Source organism: Rhinoderma darwinii, chromosome 1 (assembly GCF_050947455.1).
Source record: "Rhinoderma darwinii isolate aRhiDar2 chromosome 1, aRhiDar2.hap1, whole genome shotgun sequence".
Lineage (NCBI taxonomy): Eukaryota > Metazoa > Chordata > Amphibia > Anura > Rhinodermatidae > Rhinoderma > Rhinoderma darwinii.
Genome location: NC_134687.1, coordinates 406616944 through 406632786, shown reverse-complemented (window position 1 = coordinate 406632786; position 15843 = coordinate 406616944).

Below are 15843 nucleotides of genomic sequence, written 5' to 3'. Positions count from 1 at the left end.
CTCGTTCACCACTCTTGTTGCCCACGGTGTTGCCGTGGACAACTGCCCCTTTTCCCTTGCTTCTGTGTACCCTTGTCTGTTTGTCTGTCGTGCACTTATTGAGCGTAGGGACCGTCGCCCAGTTGTACACCGTCGCCTAGGGCGGGTCGTTGTAAGTAGGCAGGGACTGAGTGGCGGGTAGATTAGGGCTCACTTGTCTGTTTCCTTACACCCATCATTACAGGTGCTGTATATATGTACTGAGCTTTGTTCTTGTGCTGTATATATGTACTGAGCTTTGTTCTGATGTATTTCTGTACAGAGCTTTGTTCCGGTGTTGTATTTATGTACTGAGCTTAGTTCTGATGTATTTATTAACTGAGTTTGGTTCTGGTGCTGTATTTATGTACTGAGCTTGGTTCTGATGTTGTATTTAGGTACTGAGCTTGGTTCTGGTGCTGTATTTATGTACAAGCTTGGTTCTTGTTACGGCCGCGATCACAGACCGCGACCTCCACTTACCTCCCTCTCGCAGATCTTTCTCTTCCTACCGGCGTCTCCCTCACTGGAGACGCTGGCACAGGCGTCTGCACTGTCCCATAGTGCTCACTAGAGGGCGCGTGCGCTGGTTCCCGGCCTTAAAGCGAATATGTAAATAATAAATTATTCCCAGATCACCCTGAACTATAAAAAGAGCCCTGCTCTTCTGATCCTTGCCTGAGCATTGTTTGTAATACCCATGTTAGTCTTAGCAAATGGTAATTTAGTGTTATCCTGTTCCCATTGTTCCTGTGCCCTGCTACCTGTATCCTGTATCCAGTGCTGTGTTATTGTTCCTGAGCCTGTTTAGTGATTTGGAGTCGTGTCCTACTACAGCCATTGCCCTCTGCCACGTCTGGCACAACCTACTGCACCCGTTGTCATCCACCACGTCTGGCGCAACCTACTGCACCCGTTGTCATCCGCCACGTCTGGCGCAACCTACTGCACCTCCTGTTATCTGCCATGTCTGGTGCAACCTGCTGCACCTACTACCATCTGTGCCAGAGCCCCTGCCACCATCTGGACTATTTCAGGTACCCTTGTGCTATGAACTTGTATAGACTTTTGCATAGACTGTGACTTGGCCAGCCTGCCTCTCCGCTACGGCAGAGCAGCCTAGTGGGTCCACATACCCCTAGATAGTGACAGTTCTGTTGCTGTATTTATGCACTGGGCTTGGTTCTGGTGCTGTACATATGTATTGAGCTTGGTTCTGGGGCTGTATATATAGCGTCCATGGCCGCGGACCGTCGGGTTCACTCACCTTCCGACGCCCGCAGCCATGGATCTGTGAGCGCTGGTCCCCATCTCCTTCCTAGGAGACACCAGCACTCGCTGGCCCTTTAAGAGCGGGCACCAGCATGAGCGCGCACACTACGGGACACAGCGGACCAGAGCGGAAGTGAGCATGAAAATCTTCATCATCATCAACCCACATGATTTCCTGGTCTATAAGAAGGCCCCAGCCCTTCTGATCCTTGCCTGAGCATTGTTAGTTTATCCCAAGTCTGTCTTGCAAATGGTCCCTTAGTGTTTCCCGTTCCCGTTGTTACCCGTGCCCTGTTACCTGTTCCTGTTTCCCGTGCTGTGTCCTAGTTCCTGTGCCTACTAGTGTTGGTGTCGTGTCCTACTGCACCTGCTGTCGTTTGCCATGACCAGTGTCTTCTGCCACGTCCAGTGTCATGTAACCCGCTGGCCAGCCCAAGACTGCAGTCCAGAAGATACAGTCGGAGATGCATGACCTTCGCACATGTCAGGATCAACTCCTTGAGGCTGTAAATTCTATCATGGACCGTGTGGATCTACTCACTGTTCCACCTCCGGTTCTTCCTCCTGAGGCTCTTGCTGCACCACTGCCCGTTGCTCCTCCTGTTTGTTCCGGATCCACAGTTCCTCTGCCAATTCCTCCCCGCTATGACGGTGATCCCAGAGCATGTAGAGGATTTATTAACCAATGCACGGTTAATTTTAGGCTACGGGCTCATCTCTTCCCCTCCGAGGAGGCCAAAGTAGCATTTATTATCTCGCTTCTTGCTGGCAAGGCCCTCGCATCGGCGAACCCAGTCTTGGAGCAACAAGGACCTGTATCCTCGGTCCTAGCCTTGTTCCTGCAGTCCTTTTGTGCCGTGTTCGAGGAGCCGGGTCGAACATCCTCTGCCGCGGCCACTCTGTTGACCCTCAAGCAAGGGGGTTCCACAGTAGGGGAGTATGCTATCTCCTTCCGTACCATAGCAGCCGAGCTGGCATGGAACAATGAGGCACTGGTGGCGACTTTCTGGCATGGACTGTCTTCTCACATCAAGGACGAACTGGCGGCCCGCGAACTTCCTTCTACCTTGGATGCCCTCATCCTGTTAGCCACTGAGAATCCGGGAGTGCACTCAAGATTTTCGACAGGAGAGCTGGGTCCACAGACCAGCACCCTCGGTCCAGAGACCACTATTGCCTTCCCCTAGTGCGCTACCTGAAGAACCCATGCAGGCAGACAGAGTCCGGTTGTCTGAACAAGAGAAGCAGCGCACACGCTCATCTGGACTATGTATGTATTGTGGCCTTAAGGGTCATTTTGTGCGCCAATGCCAACAGAAACCAGGAAACTCCAGTACCCAGGGTTGGTTGGAGAGGCAACTCTAGGTGGGACGTCTCCAAACGTTAAAACCTCTTCCAAATTATCGATTCCTGTGGCCATCGTCTCCGGAGAGACATCACATCCCTCCTCTGCCTATCTTGACTCCGGAGCAGCTGCTGATTTCATCCAGCAGGACCTAGTGGATCGTTTACATCTACCCACAATTCTTCTGGAGAGACCCCTGGCTGTTGCCCCTGTGAATGGTCTATCATTGCCCGATCCGATTGTGTTCATCACAGAGCCGTTGACACTATGGGTCGGAGCTCCTCACTCGGAGTAGATCGCCTTCCTTGTACTACCTAAGGCTATCAATCCTATCCTGCTGGGTCTGCCATGGCTTCGCCTACACGCCCCGGTTCTTGACTGGAGTTCCGGAGAGATTCTTCAATGGGGTTCCAGATGCCATAGCCATTGCCTGTCATAAGTTTGTCCTGTTATGCCCCCTCTGCCTCAGTCACTCTCCGATCTACCTTCTCAGTATGCTCAGTTTTGCAGATGTCTTCTGCAAGCGGGAGGCTGAGATGTTGCCTCCACATCAGAATTATGACTGTCCCATTGAACTGGTTCCAAATGCTTCTCTTCCCCGTGGACGGGTATATCCTCTCTCCTTGCCAGAGACTTTATCCATGTCAGTCTATATCAAGGAGAATTTGGAGAGGGGTTTTAGACGAAAATCTTCCTCCCCGGCTGGGGTCGGCTTTTTCTTCGTTAAGTCTTTCAGGAATTTGTCGATGATATCTTCCGAGATCTCCTCTATATGTGTGTTGCAGTTTATCTCGATGATATTTTGATTTTCTCCCCAGCTCTGATGACCCATCGGAGGTATGTCCGTCAGGTTCTTCTGCGACTAAGGGAGAATCGCTTATATGCCAAGTTGGGAAAGTGCGTCTTTGAAAAGAGGTCTTTGCCCTTTCTGGGCTACATCATCTCGGATCAAGGTCTTAAGATGGATGCTGAGAAACTAAAGTCTGTCCTGGAATGGCCACGTCCTCAAGGCCTGAGGGCCATACCGCAGGTTCGTGGGATTCGCCAATTTCTACCGGCAGTTTATTTCAAATTTCTCATCTCTGACGGCTCCCATCTCTACCCTTACCAAGAAGGGTGTGAACGCCAAGGTGTGGACTCCAGAGGCAGAGTCCGCGTTTATTAGCCTCAAGAAAGCCTTCACTTCAGACTCGATCCTCTATCATCCTGACGTGTCTCGGCAGTTCTCATTGGAGGTGGATGCTTCCTCTGTTGGTGCAGGTGCACTTCTGTTCCTGAGGAGCTCCAAAGGAAAGGCTGTAGTATGTGGCTATTACTCGAGACTTATTCTTCTGCAGAGCGCAATGACTCTTGGTCTACACCGACCAAAAGAACCTTACCTGTCTTCAGTCCGCTCAACGACTAAATCCTTGTCAAGCCAGGTGGTCGCTGTTCTTCACCCGTTTCTAATTTGTGCTCCACTACCATCCCGCTGACAAGAATGTGAGGGCCGATGCCCTGTCCAGGTCATTTGAGGCGGATGACACGGTGGAGTCCCTTCAAACTATCATAGACCCGACCTGCATTGTCACTGCTAATCCTTTGCAGGTTAGAGACATTTCTCCGGGGAGGACTTTTGTTCGGTTGGCAGACAGGAGAAGAATTCTCAGCTGGGGACACAGTTCTAAACTAGCTGGGCACGCTGGTGTTCGTAAAGCCCGAGACCTGATTGCTCGTTACTTCTGGTGGCCCACGCTACCTAAAGATGTTCTGGACTTTGTCTCTTCTTGCACAGTGTGTGCTTCTAACAAAATTACTCACTTCAAGCCTGCCGACCAGCTTCAACCTCTGCCTGTACCCAATGCCCCCTGGCAGCACATTGCGATGGACTTTGTCACAGACCTTCCTCCCTCAGCAGGATGCAACACTGTCTGAGTGGTGGTGGACCGGTTCTCTAAGATGGCACATTTCATCCCGCTGACCGGCCTACCTTCTGCTCCCCGATTGACAAGTTTCTTCATTTAGCACATCTTTCGCTTGCATGGCTTGCCCCTTCACATTGTGTCCGACCGGGGGGTTCAATTTACCTCAAAGTTCTGGAGAGCCCTCTGTAAACTCCTGGATGTGAGATTGGACTTTTCCTCAGCTTATCACCCCAAGTCCAATGGGCAAGTCGAGAGGCTCAACCAGATCATGGAGAATTATCTCTGCCACTTCATTTCTTTACAGCACGATAATTGGGTACAACTTCTTCCATGGGCCGAGTTCTCGTACAACAACCACACAAGTGAGTCCACCACTTCCACTCCATTTTACATTGTGTACATTCAACATCCTAGAGTCCCTCTTCCTGTGTCGACTACATCTCAGGTTCCCGCTGCTGACTCTGCATTTGGGGACTTTCTGCAAATCTGGCAACAGCCTCGGTCCTCTATTTTGCTGGCAGTAGATCGCATGAAGCGAAAAGCGGATACAGAGAGAAGAGAGCCGCCTCAGTATCTTCCGGGTACCAAAGTCTGGATGTCCTCTCGGAACATTCGTTTGAAGGTGCCTTAATACAAGTTTGCTCCCAGGTTCCTTGGTCCTTTTGAAATTCTGCAACAGATAAACCCTGTCTCCTATAAGCTGCGGCTGCCTCCTACCCTCAGAATCCCCAACTCCTTTCATGTGTACCTCCTGAAACCTGTGGTCCTGAACCACTACAGCAAGACTTCTAGTTCCACAGTTGCTCCCAGCGGTTCTTCTGATGTGTTCGAGGTGAGGGAGATTCTGGACTGCAAAAGGGTAGGAGGAAGGACTTTCTATTTGGTGGACTGGAGAGGGTTTGGTCCTGAGGAAAGGTCCTGGGAGCCAGAGGAGAACCTCAGTGCTCCTGCTCTCATTAAGAAATTCCTCTCTCGCTCTGGCCCCAAGAAGAGGGAGAGTAAGAGGGGGGATACTGTAGCGTCCATGGCCGCGGGCCGTCGGGTTCACTCACCTCCCGACGCCCGCAGCCATGGATCTGTGAGCGTTGGTCCCCATCTCCTTCATAGGAGACGCCAGCGCGCACTTCCGCTCCGATCCGCTGTGTCCCATAGTGGCCCTTTAAGAGTGGGCACAAGCGTGTGCGCACATGAAAATCATCATCGTCATCTACCCACATGATTTCCTGGTCTATAAGAAGGCCCCAGCCCTTCTGATCGTTGCCTGAGCATTGTTAGTTTATCCCAAGTCTGTCTTGCAAATGGTCCCTTAGTGTCTCCCGTTCCAGTTGTTACTCATGCCCTGTAACCTGTTCCTGTATACCGTGCTGTGTCCTTGTTCCTGTGCCTACTAGTGTTGGAGTCGTGTCCTACTGCACCTGCTGTCGTTTGCCACGTCCAGTGTCTTCTGCCACATCCAGTGTCTTCTGCCACGTCTTGTACTGCCCGCCACGTTTGGCACAACCTGCTGCACCGACCTCCATCCATGCTGAAGCCACAGCCACTGTCTGGACTAGTTCAGGTACCCAAGTGTTACGAACTGCTGTAGACTTTCGTATAGACTGAGACCTGGTAAGCTTCCGCTCCGCTATGGCGGAGCAGCCTAGTGGGTCCACATACCCTGTGACCGTGACAGTATATATGTACAGATCTTGATTTTTGTGCTGTATTTATGTGCTGAGCTTGGTTCTGGTCCTGTATGTATGTAGTGGGCTTTGTTCTGGTGCTGTATTTATTTACTGAGCTTGGTTCTGGAGCTAAATTTATGTACTGTGCTTTGCTCTGGTGCTGTATTTATGTACTGAGCTTGATTCTGGCATTGTATTTATGTACTGATGTTATGGAACTGCAAGTGGAGCGATACCTCAAGGATGCTGGACTCTTCCGGGAGAGCGTGCACATAAACCCGCAACTTTAAATCCGTAACCACTCTGATCGACAGTGTCTAAGTCTACTCTAAGGTGTTCACCAGAGCCGACCGCAAGGTGGGATTGACTTTGCTGCTTAGAACCCAAGTTGTCTTAACAGAGTGTAGTTTTGGATAAGAGGTGCAATGCAGGCAAACCTGAACTGGAAACCAGACAGCCAATAGGGTAACTGAAAGTCCAGAAACGGAGTAGAGGTAATCAGACAAGCCATGGTCAAAACCAGCCGGCAGCGGATAATCAGAATCGGTAAGCAGAGAGACAGTTAACAAGAGACAAGCCGAGGTCAGTATACACGAGGTCCAGAAATCAGAAGTGCAGGAGCAGTCAGGCGCTTGATCAGAAAGCAGGAGATAGGAAAATTCACAAGCAAAGATAGGTAGGAAAAGACAGTTATAAATACAACCCCATAGCTGATTGGCAGAAGGACCGAGAAGACAGATAGGCTCAAGGTAAAACAAGAACCGCCCAGGAGCTAAACAGGTTGTTATAGCGACCTTAAGGGAACAAGTGCTTTCCTAACAATTGAGCTTGGTTCTGATGTTGTATTTATGTACTGAGTTTTGTTCTGGTGCTGTATTTATGTATTGAGCTTAGTTCTGGTACTGTATAGATGTATTGAGATTGGTTGTGAAGCTGTCATTTTATAGGATATATTTATAATAACAAAATTGCAGGGCAGATGGAATTGTTTTCAATTCATTGTATGTTTAGTGGGAACCTGTCAGGAAGTTTTAACCCCTTGAACCACCACCATGCTGTAATACATGAGCTTCCAAACTGTATGCTTTTTCAGATGCAGCAAAATCTATAAAATCAACTTATAAAACAGCGCACGCTATATGCTAATTACTCGTTAAATGGTCATGGGGCGGTGCTGCTATCATGAAGAGTCACATAGTCCTGCCTCCAAACCCACCTTTCCATGCTTGATTGACATCCCCCTGGGTGTTATACATCACTACCCGCTCGGATGCGCTATTGCCTTGTACTACTTGGGCACACACTGTGCAGTGAGGTGTACTCTGCCCTACTTCAATGTGCATGCCAGGGGAGTACAAGGCAGCGGCACATCAGCAAGTGTTGGAGGAGGCTGCTAGTGATGTAAACAGTTAGGGGGATGTCAGTCAAAATCTGGGGGCGCCATTTCAATTTTCGCCTCAGGCAACAGAATAGATAGAATCGGCCCTGCAGGCACAGGTGCTACGAATGTGACGGCGTTGTGCAGTGCAGAGCTCTGTAAGCAGTGAAGGGGAAGCAGAGCCACAGCCCCTCAAACAACTGATCAGCAGAGAGTGTTGAGAGTCGGACTCACACAGATCAGATATTGATAGTCTATCCTAAGGACAGACCATCAATTTATGTCACCAGATAACCCCTTTAATTGGGCACGGAATGGTAGCATTAACTGATTAACAATTGTATGGGGGTTATAATTGAGCACTGTATTGGGGTACTTAGTAGGCATTGTATAGTATAATTAATTGGGGAATACTGTGAGCCTACACATTCACTCCGTGATATAAACTTTCGCTTGTGTTCGCATGTGTTGCTTTTTACGCCTATTGTATTGCTAAGGAGAAGACTATGAGAAAAACACAAAAAAAAAATACTCAGAAAATGCTGTGTTTTGAAAAAACGCCACTGAACCGAAAAACGCCACAAAAACAGCACATACCAAAATCATAGTATGTAGGCTTTTCAATAATTTACTATAGACTTTAAAGTAACATCTGACCTTAGCTTTTTAGACCTAAAAAAACCACTGTGAAAACGCTAATGAAAGCAGCTCAAAAAACATAGCAAAACGCTGTGTATAAATCCAGCCTAAAGTAACTCTCCAGACTCCCCCTTACTAAGGCCCCATGCACACAAACTTATTTTTAAGACCGCAATTCACTCGCTAATTTGCAGGTGAATTGCGGCCCCATTCGTTTCAATGGGCCCATGCACACGTCCGTGGTTTCCACGGTCCGTGGATTGCCCAGGAGTCCAGGCTCATAGAAATGAATGCACGCGGCCATGTGCACAGCCCGTGATTTGCGGGCGGCTCACGGGTGACACTCCGCGGCCGTCCGAGCTGCAAATCACGGCCGTGCACACCACTACGGTCGTGTGCATGGAGCCTAAGGCTTATTTGGCTCAGTATAGGTTCGACAATTACCTAATAATACTTCTTGGGGGTTTAGTACACTATATTGCACTTTTAGAACCATTCTATGCAAATCACAGCTCTGCCCTAATACAGCTGTGCGAAAAAAAAAAAAAGCTTAGGGCTCGTTCACATCTGCATTCCATGTTCCATTGTTCTGCTACATCATAGGAGCAGAACTACGAGAATACTGGAAGCTGACGGAAACCAACGGGGCCTGACAAAATTGACTTTTATTGGGTTCCGTCAGGTCATCGTCGTGGTTTCCGTTATTTTGCCAGACATAATAGCGAAGCATGCTGCGCTATTGTGTTCCGCAAAAACAACGGAATCTGTGATGGAAGCACCTAACGGAGCCTCCGACACAGATGTGATCAGTTCCTAAGCAGCAAGAACTAAGAAAAAAAAAAAAGGTAAGCATCACCTAGATATGTAGTAAGTTTAGATAGCACCAGGTTTTCGAAGGTGGGTGCATGGATAGGGGCCCAACCCACTATAGACTGTAGTAAGTATTATGCACACCAATTGTAATGATGGGGGTAAGGAAACAGACAAGTGAGCCCTAATCTACCCGCCACTCAGTCCCTGCCTACTTGCAATGACCCGCCCTAGGCGACGGGGTACAACTGGGCGACGGTCCCTACGCTCAATAAGTGCACGACAGACAAACAGACAAGGGTACACAGAAGCAAGGGAAAAGGGGCAGTTGCCCACGGCAACACCGTGAGCAACAAGAGTGGTGAACGAGCCGAGTCAAACCTGGAGTGTACGAGGTACCAAACGCAGAGCAGGAGAGTAGTGAACAAGCCGAGTCAAACCAGGAGTGTATGAGGTACCAAACGCAGAGCAGGAGAGTAGTCAGTAAGCCAGGGTCAAAATGAAGCAGGGTCAAATAGTTCAAGAAGCTGCAGCAGGGCCAGGAAACCAAACGAGAAGAATCACAAGCAAGGAGGAACAGGAAACGCAGGTATAAATAGACAGAGGGCGGGAGCTAGCTCCGTCTGGCCAGGCTGTGATAGGCTCTCCCACTCCTAAGCCTGCCATCCTGAGTGGTGGAAGATGGAGTCAGTCTCACAGACATAGAAGCAGGTGCAGACTGATTACCAACAGTATGGGCGTAGATACAGAAGCTGTGCCTGGCAGATCCTTAACAGTACCCCCCCTTTTATGAGGGGCCACCGGACCCTTTCTAGATGGACCTGGTTTATTGGGGAAACGAAGGTGGAACCTCCTGACCAGTACACCAGCGTGAACATCCCGGGCGGGTACCCAAGTCCTCTCCTCAGGCCCGTATCCTCTCCAATGGACCAGGTACTGGAGGGAGCCTTGGACCATCTTGCTGTCCACAATCTTGGCCACCTCGAATTCTACCCCCTCAGGGGTGAGAACGGGGACAGGAGGTTTCCTCGAGGGAGCCAAGGACGGGGAGCAGCGTTTAAGGAGGGAGGCATGAAACACTTCGTGTACTCGAAATGATGGGGGCAACTCCAGTCGGAAGGAGACAGGATTGAGGACTTCAATGACCTTGTACGGCCCTATAAACCGGGGAGCAAAATTCTTGGATGGGACTTTAAGGCGCAAGTTTTTAGACGATAGCCACACCAGATCCCTGACCATAAACAAGGGGTTAGCAGAACGTCTTCTATCTGCCTGAGTTTTTTGTATGCTCTGGGACGCCTCTAGGTTCTTCTGAACCTGCGCCCAGACTGTGCACAGTTCCCGATGAACGACCTCTACCTCGGGATTGTTGGAACTACCAGGTGAAACGGAGGAGAACCGTGGATTAAACCTAAAATTACAGAAAAAGGGGGAGACCCCCGACGAGTTACTGACCCGGTTATTAAGGGAAAATTCGGCGAGGGGAATGAATGAGACCCAATCATATTGACAGTCAGAGATAAATCACCTTAAATATTGTTCTAGAGACTGATTAGTCCTCTCAGTTTGGCCATTAGTTTCAGGATGGAAGGCAGAGGAGAAGGACAGATCAATCTCCAACTTTTTACAGAAGGCTCTCCAAAACAAAGAAACAAATTGTACCCCTCTGTCAGAAACAATATTGACAGGGACCCCATGGAGACGCAGGATGTGTTTGACAAACAAGGTAGCTAATGTCTTAGCATTGGGTAGTTTTTTGAGGGGCACAAAGTGGCACATCTTACTGAAGCGGTCTACTACCACCCACACCACCGACTTGCCTTGAGATGGAGGCAAATCGGTGATAAAATACATGGAGATATGGGTCCAAGGTCTCTGGGGAATGGGCAAAGAACGTAGTAAGCCCGCTGGTCGGGACCTGGGAGTCTTGGACCTAGCACAAACTTCACAAGCAGCGACGTAGGCCTTAACATCTTTAGGCAACCCAGGCCACCAATAGTTTCTGGCAATGAGGTGCTTGGGACCCAGGATGCCTGGATGACCATATAGTGCGGAGTCATGATTTTCCCTAAGTACCCTTAGCCGGAATTGCAGGGGAACAAACAGCTTGTTCTCAGGAAGGTTCCCGGGAGCTGAACCTTGATCAGCAGCAATTTCAGAAACTAAATCAGAATCAATAGAGGAAATGATTATACCTGGAGGCAAAATACAAGCAGGATCTTCCTCCGAAGGAGGGCTGGCCATGAAGCTACGCGACAGTGCATCGGCCTTAATATTTTTAGACTCAGCCCTATAGGTAACCAAAAAGTTGAATCTGGTAAAAAATAACGCCCATCGAGCTTGTCTCGGGTTTAGCCTCCGGACAGATTCTAGGAAAACCAGATTATTGTGGTCGGTAAGGACAGTTACCTGGTGCCTAGCCCCCTCCAGGAAGTGGCGCCACTCTTCAAATGCCCATTTAAAGGCTAAGAGTTTGCGGTTGCCAATATCATAGTTACTCTCAGTGGGCGAAAACTTCCTGGAGAAGTAGGCACAGGGACGGAGATGAGTGAGGGACCTGGTACCCTGGGACAAGACAGCCCCCACTCCCACCTCGGACGCGTCAACCTCCACGATAAATGGCTCCATTTGGTTGGGCTGAACCAACACCGGGGCCGAGATAAAGCACTTCTTAAGGACCTCAAAAGCCTGGACAGCCTCAGGAGGCCAGCGGAGGAGATCAGTACCCTAGCGAGTGAGATCCGTAAGAGGCTTAGCGATGACCGAGAAGTTAGCAATAAATCTCCTGTAATAATTAGCGAACCCCAAGAAGCACTGTAACGCCTTCAGGGCGGCAGGTTGGACCCATTCCGCCACAGCCTGGACCTTGGCGGGGTCCATGCAGAATTCATGAGGAGTGAGGATTTGACCCAAAAATGGTATCTCCTGCACGCCAAACACACATTTTTCGGTCTTCGCAAGCAGTTTTTTTCCCGAAGGACCTGGAGCACCTTCCTGACATGCTCAATGTGGGAGGACCAGTCCTTGGAAAACACAAGTATGTCATCAAGGTACACTACAAGAAATACCCCCAGGTAATCTCTTAAAATCTCATTTATGAAATTCTGGAAGACCGCGGGAGCATTACACAACCCAAAGGGCATGACGAGGTATTCGAAATGACCTTCGGGTGTGTTAAACGCTGTCTTCCACTCATCCCCCTCTTTGATGCGGATAAGGTTATACGCCCCCCGTAGATCAAACTTAGAGAACCATTGGGCCCCCTGAACCTGATTAAAGAGATCAGGAATCATAGGAAGGGGATACTGGTTCCTTACAGTGACCTTATTCAAGTTACGGTAGTCAATGCATGGCCTAAGACCACCATCCTTCTTCCCTACGAAGAAGAAGCAAGCACCTACCGGAGAAGTAGAGGGGCGAATGTAACCCTTGGCCAGGCATTCCTGGATATACTCTCTCATGGCTTCACGTTCGGGACAAGAGAGATTAAATATCCTACCCTTAGGGAGCTTAGCTCCTGGTACCAAATCGATAGCGCAATCGTATTCTCTATGAAGAGGTAACACTTCGGAGGCCTCCTTAGAGAAAACATCAGTGAAGTCCTGAACAAACTCAGGTAGCGTGTTCACCTGCTCAGGGGGAGAAATATAATTAACAGAAAAACATGACGTCAAGCATTCATTACCCCATTTGGTAAGATCCCCAGTATTCCAGTCAAACGTGGGATTATGCAACTACAACCAGGGAAGGCCTAAAACCAAATCGGACGATAATCCCTGCATCAACAGTACAGAGCACTGCTCCAAATGCATGGAGCCAACAAGGAATTCAAAAACAGGGGTATGCTGTGTAAAATAACCATTAGCAAGAGGAGTGGAGTCGATACCCACTACCGGGACAGGTTTAGGCAAATCAATCAAAGGCATAGCTAGAGACATAGAAAATTCCACAGACATGATATTAGCAGACGACCCTGAATCCACGAAGGCACTGCCGGTTGCAGACCTACCACCAAAAGAGACCTGAAAGGGAAGCAAGATCTTATTACGTTTCATATTTACGGGAAATACCTGTGCTCCCAAGTGACCTCCCCGATGATCACTTAGGCGCGGAAGTTTTCCGGCTGCTTATTCTTACGACTAGGACAGGTGTTCACTTGATGCTTGTCATCCCCACAATAGAAGCAGAGGCCATTCTTCCTGCGGAACTCTCTACGTTGTTGGGGGGACACGGAGGCCACGAGTTGCATAGGTACCTCCGAGTCTTCCGTGGAAGAACGAAGCAACGGAACCTCGGGATGCATCATGGGGGAGTCAGAGGGGAAAACACAAAAACTTTCACGTTGTCGTTCCCTGAGACGTCAGTCAAGTCGTAGCGCTAATGCCATAACTGGTCTAGGGAGTCAGAAGAGGGATAGCTAACTAGCAGGTCTTTCAGGGCGTTCTACAGACCCAACCTAAACTGGCAGCTTAAGGCAGGGTCATTCCCCCGAGAAGCTACGCACCACTTCCTAAAGTCAGAGCAATACTCCTCAACAGGTCTCTTACCCTGACGTAAGGTCACCAGCTGACTCTCGGCAAAGGCAGTCCTGTCAGTCTCGTCATAAATGAGTCCGAGAGCAGAAAAGAAAAGATCAACGGAGGAAAGTTCAGGGGCGTCAGGAGCCAAGGAGAAGGCCCATTCTTGGGGCCCTTCCTGGAGCCGGGACATAATTATACCCACCCGCTGGCTCTCAGAACCTGAGGAGTGGGGCTTTAAGCGAAAATAGAGCTTTCAACTCTCCCGAAAGGAGAGAAAAGTCTTCCGGTCCCCTGAGAACCGGTCAGGCAACTTGAGGTGGGGTTCAAGAGGTGAGGTGGGGGGGCACTAACATGGTAGCGTCAGGCTGGTTGACCCTCTGAGCCAGGGCCTGGACCTGTAAGAAGAGACCCTGCATTTGCTGAGCCAGGGTCTTTAGGGGGTCCATAGTAGTGTGAGGGACCAGGGTAGACTAGGTATATGGGCTTGTGATTATGTAATGATGGAGGTAAGGAAACAGACAAGTGAGCCCTAATCTACCCGCCACTCAGTCCCTGCGTACTTGCAACGACCCGCCCTAGACGACGGGGTACAACTGGGCGACGGTCCCTACGCTCAATAAGTGCACGACAGACAAACAGACAAGGGTACACAGAAGCAAGGGGAAAGGGGCAGTTGCCCACGGCAACACCGTGAGCAACAAGAGTGGTGAATGAGCCGAGTCAAACCAGGAGTGTACGAGGTACCAAACGCAGGGCAGGAGAATAGTGAACAAGCTGAGTCAAACCAGGAGTGTACGAGGTACCAAACGCAGAGCAGGAGAGTAGTCAGTAAGCCAGGGTCAATATGAAGCAGGGTCAAATAGTTCAAGAGCTGCAGCAGGGCCAGGAAACCAAACGAGAAGAATCACAAGCAAGGAGGAACAGGAAAGGCAGGTATAAATAGACAGGGCGGGAGCTAGCTCCGTCTGGCCAGGCTGTGATAGGCTCTCCCACTCCTAAGCCTGCCATCCTGAGTGGTGGAAGATGGAGTCAGTCTCACAGACATAGAAGCAGGTGCAGACTGATTACCTATGGGCGTAGATACAGAAGCTGTGCCTGGCAGATCCTTAACACCAATGGAGATAAATTTGCAAATAAAATTATTTTCATTTCTTATACCAGGGTGCAACATTTCGGTCCAAACATAGACCTTTGTCAAGCATAAGAAACATATAATAGTAGATATACACCGCGTTCCAAATTATTATGCAAATGTTATTTTTCGCTGATTTTCCTAAATAATCGATGCAAATGACCGTCAGTATAATCTTCAAGCCATCAACCGTTGGAGTATAATGCAAGTTTTATTGAACAAATCTCCTAATGATAACAGATTTTGTTTTAGAAGTAAAAAACTCAAAATGCACTGTTTCAAATTATTATGCACAACAGAGATCAAAACATTTTAAAGGTTGTAAAGAGAACTAAAATGGTAATTTGTTGAATTTGCAGCATCAGGAGGTCATATTTACAGAAATCAAAAGCTCTTTCAATCAAAAAAAACTTAACAGGCCAAGTTACATGTTAACATAGGACCCCTTCTTTGATATCACCTTCACCATTCTTTCATCCATTGAATTTGTGAGTATTTGAACAGTTTCTGCTTGAATATCTTTGCAGGATGTCAGAATAGCCTCCCAGATCTTCTGTTTTGATGCGAACTACCTCCCACCCTCATAGATATTTTGCTTGAGGATGCTCCAAAGGTTCTCAATAGGGTTGAGGTCAGGGGAACATGGGGGCAACACCATGAGTTTCTCTACTTTTATGCCCATAGCAGCCAATGACACAGAGGTATTATTTGCAGCATGAGATGGTGCATTGTCATGCATGAAGATAATTTTGCTACGGAAGGCACGGTTCTTCTTTTTGTACCACGGAAGAAAGTGGTCAGTCATAAACCCTACGTACTTTGCAGAGGTCATTTTTACACTGTCAGGGACCCTAAAGGGGCCAACCAGCTCTCTCCCCATGATTCCAGCCTAAAACATGACTCCGCTACCTCCTTGCTGACGTCGCAGCCTTGTTGGGACATGGTGGCCATTCACCAACCATCCACTACTCCATCCATCTGGACCATCCAGGGTTGCATGGCACTCAGCAGTAAACAACACGGTTTGAAAATTACTCTTCATGTATTTCTGAGCCCACTGCAACTGTTTCTGCTTGTGAGCATTGTTTAGGGGTGGCCGAATAATAGCTTTATGCACACTTGCAAACCTCTGGAGGATCCTGCACCTTGAGGTTCGCGGGA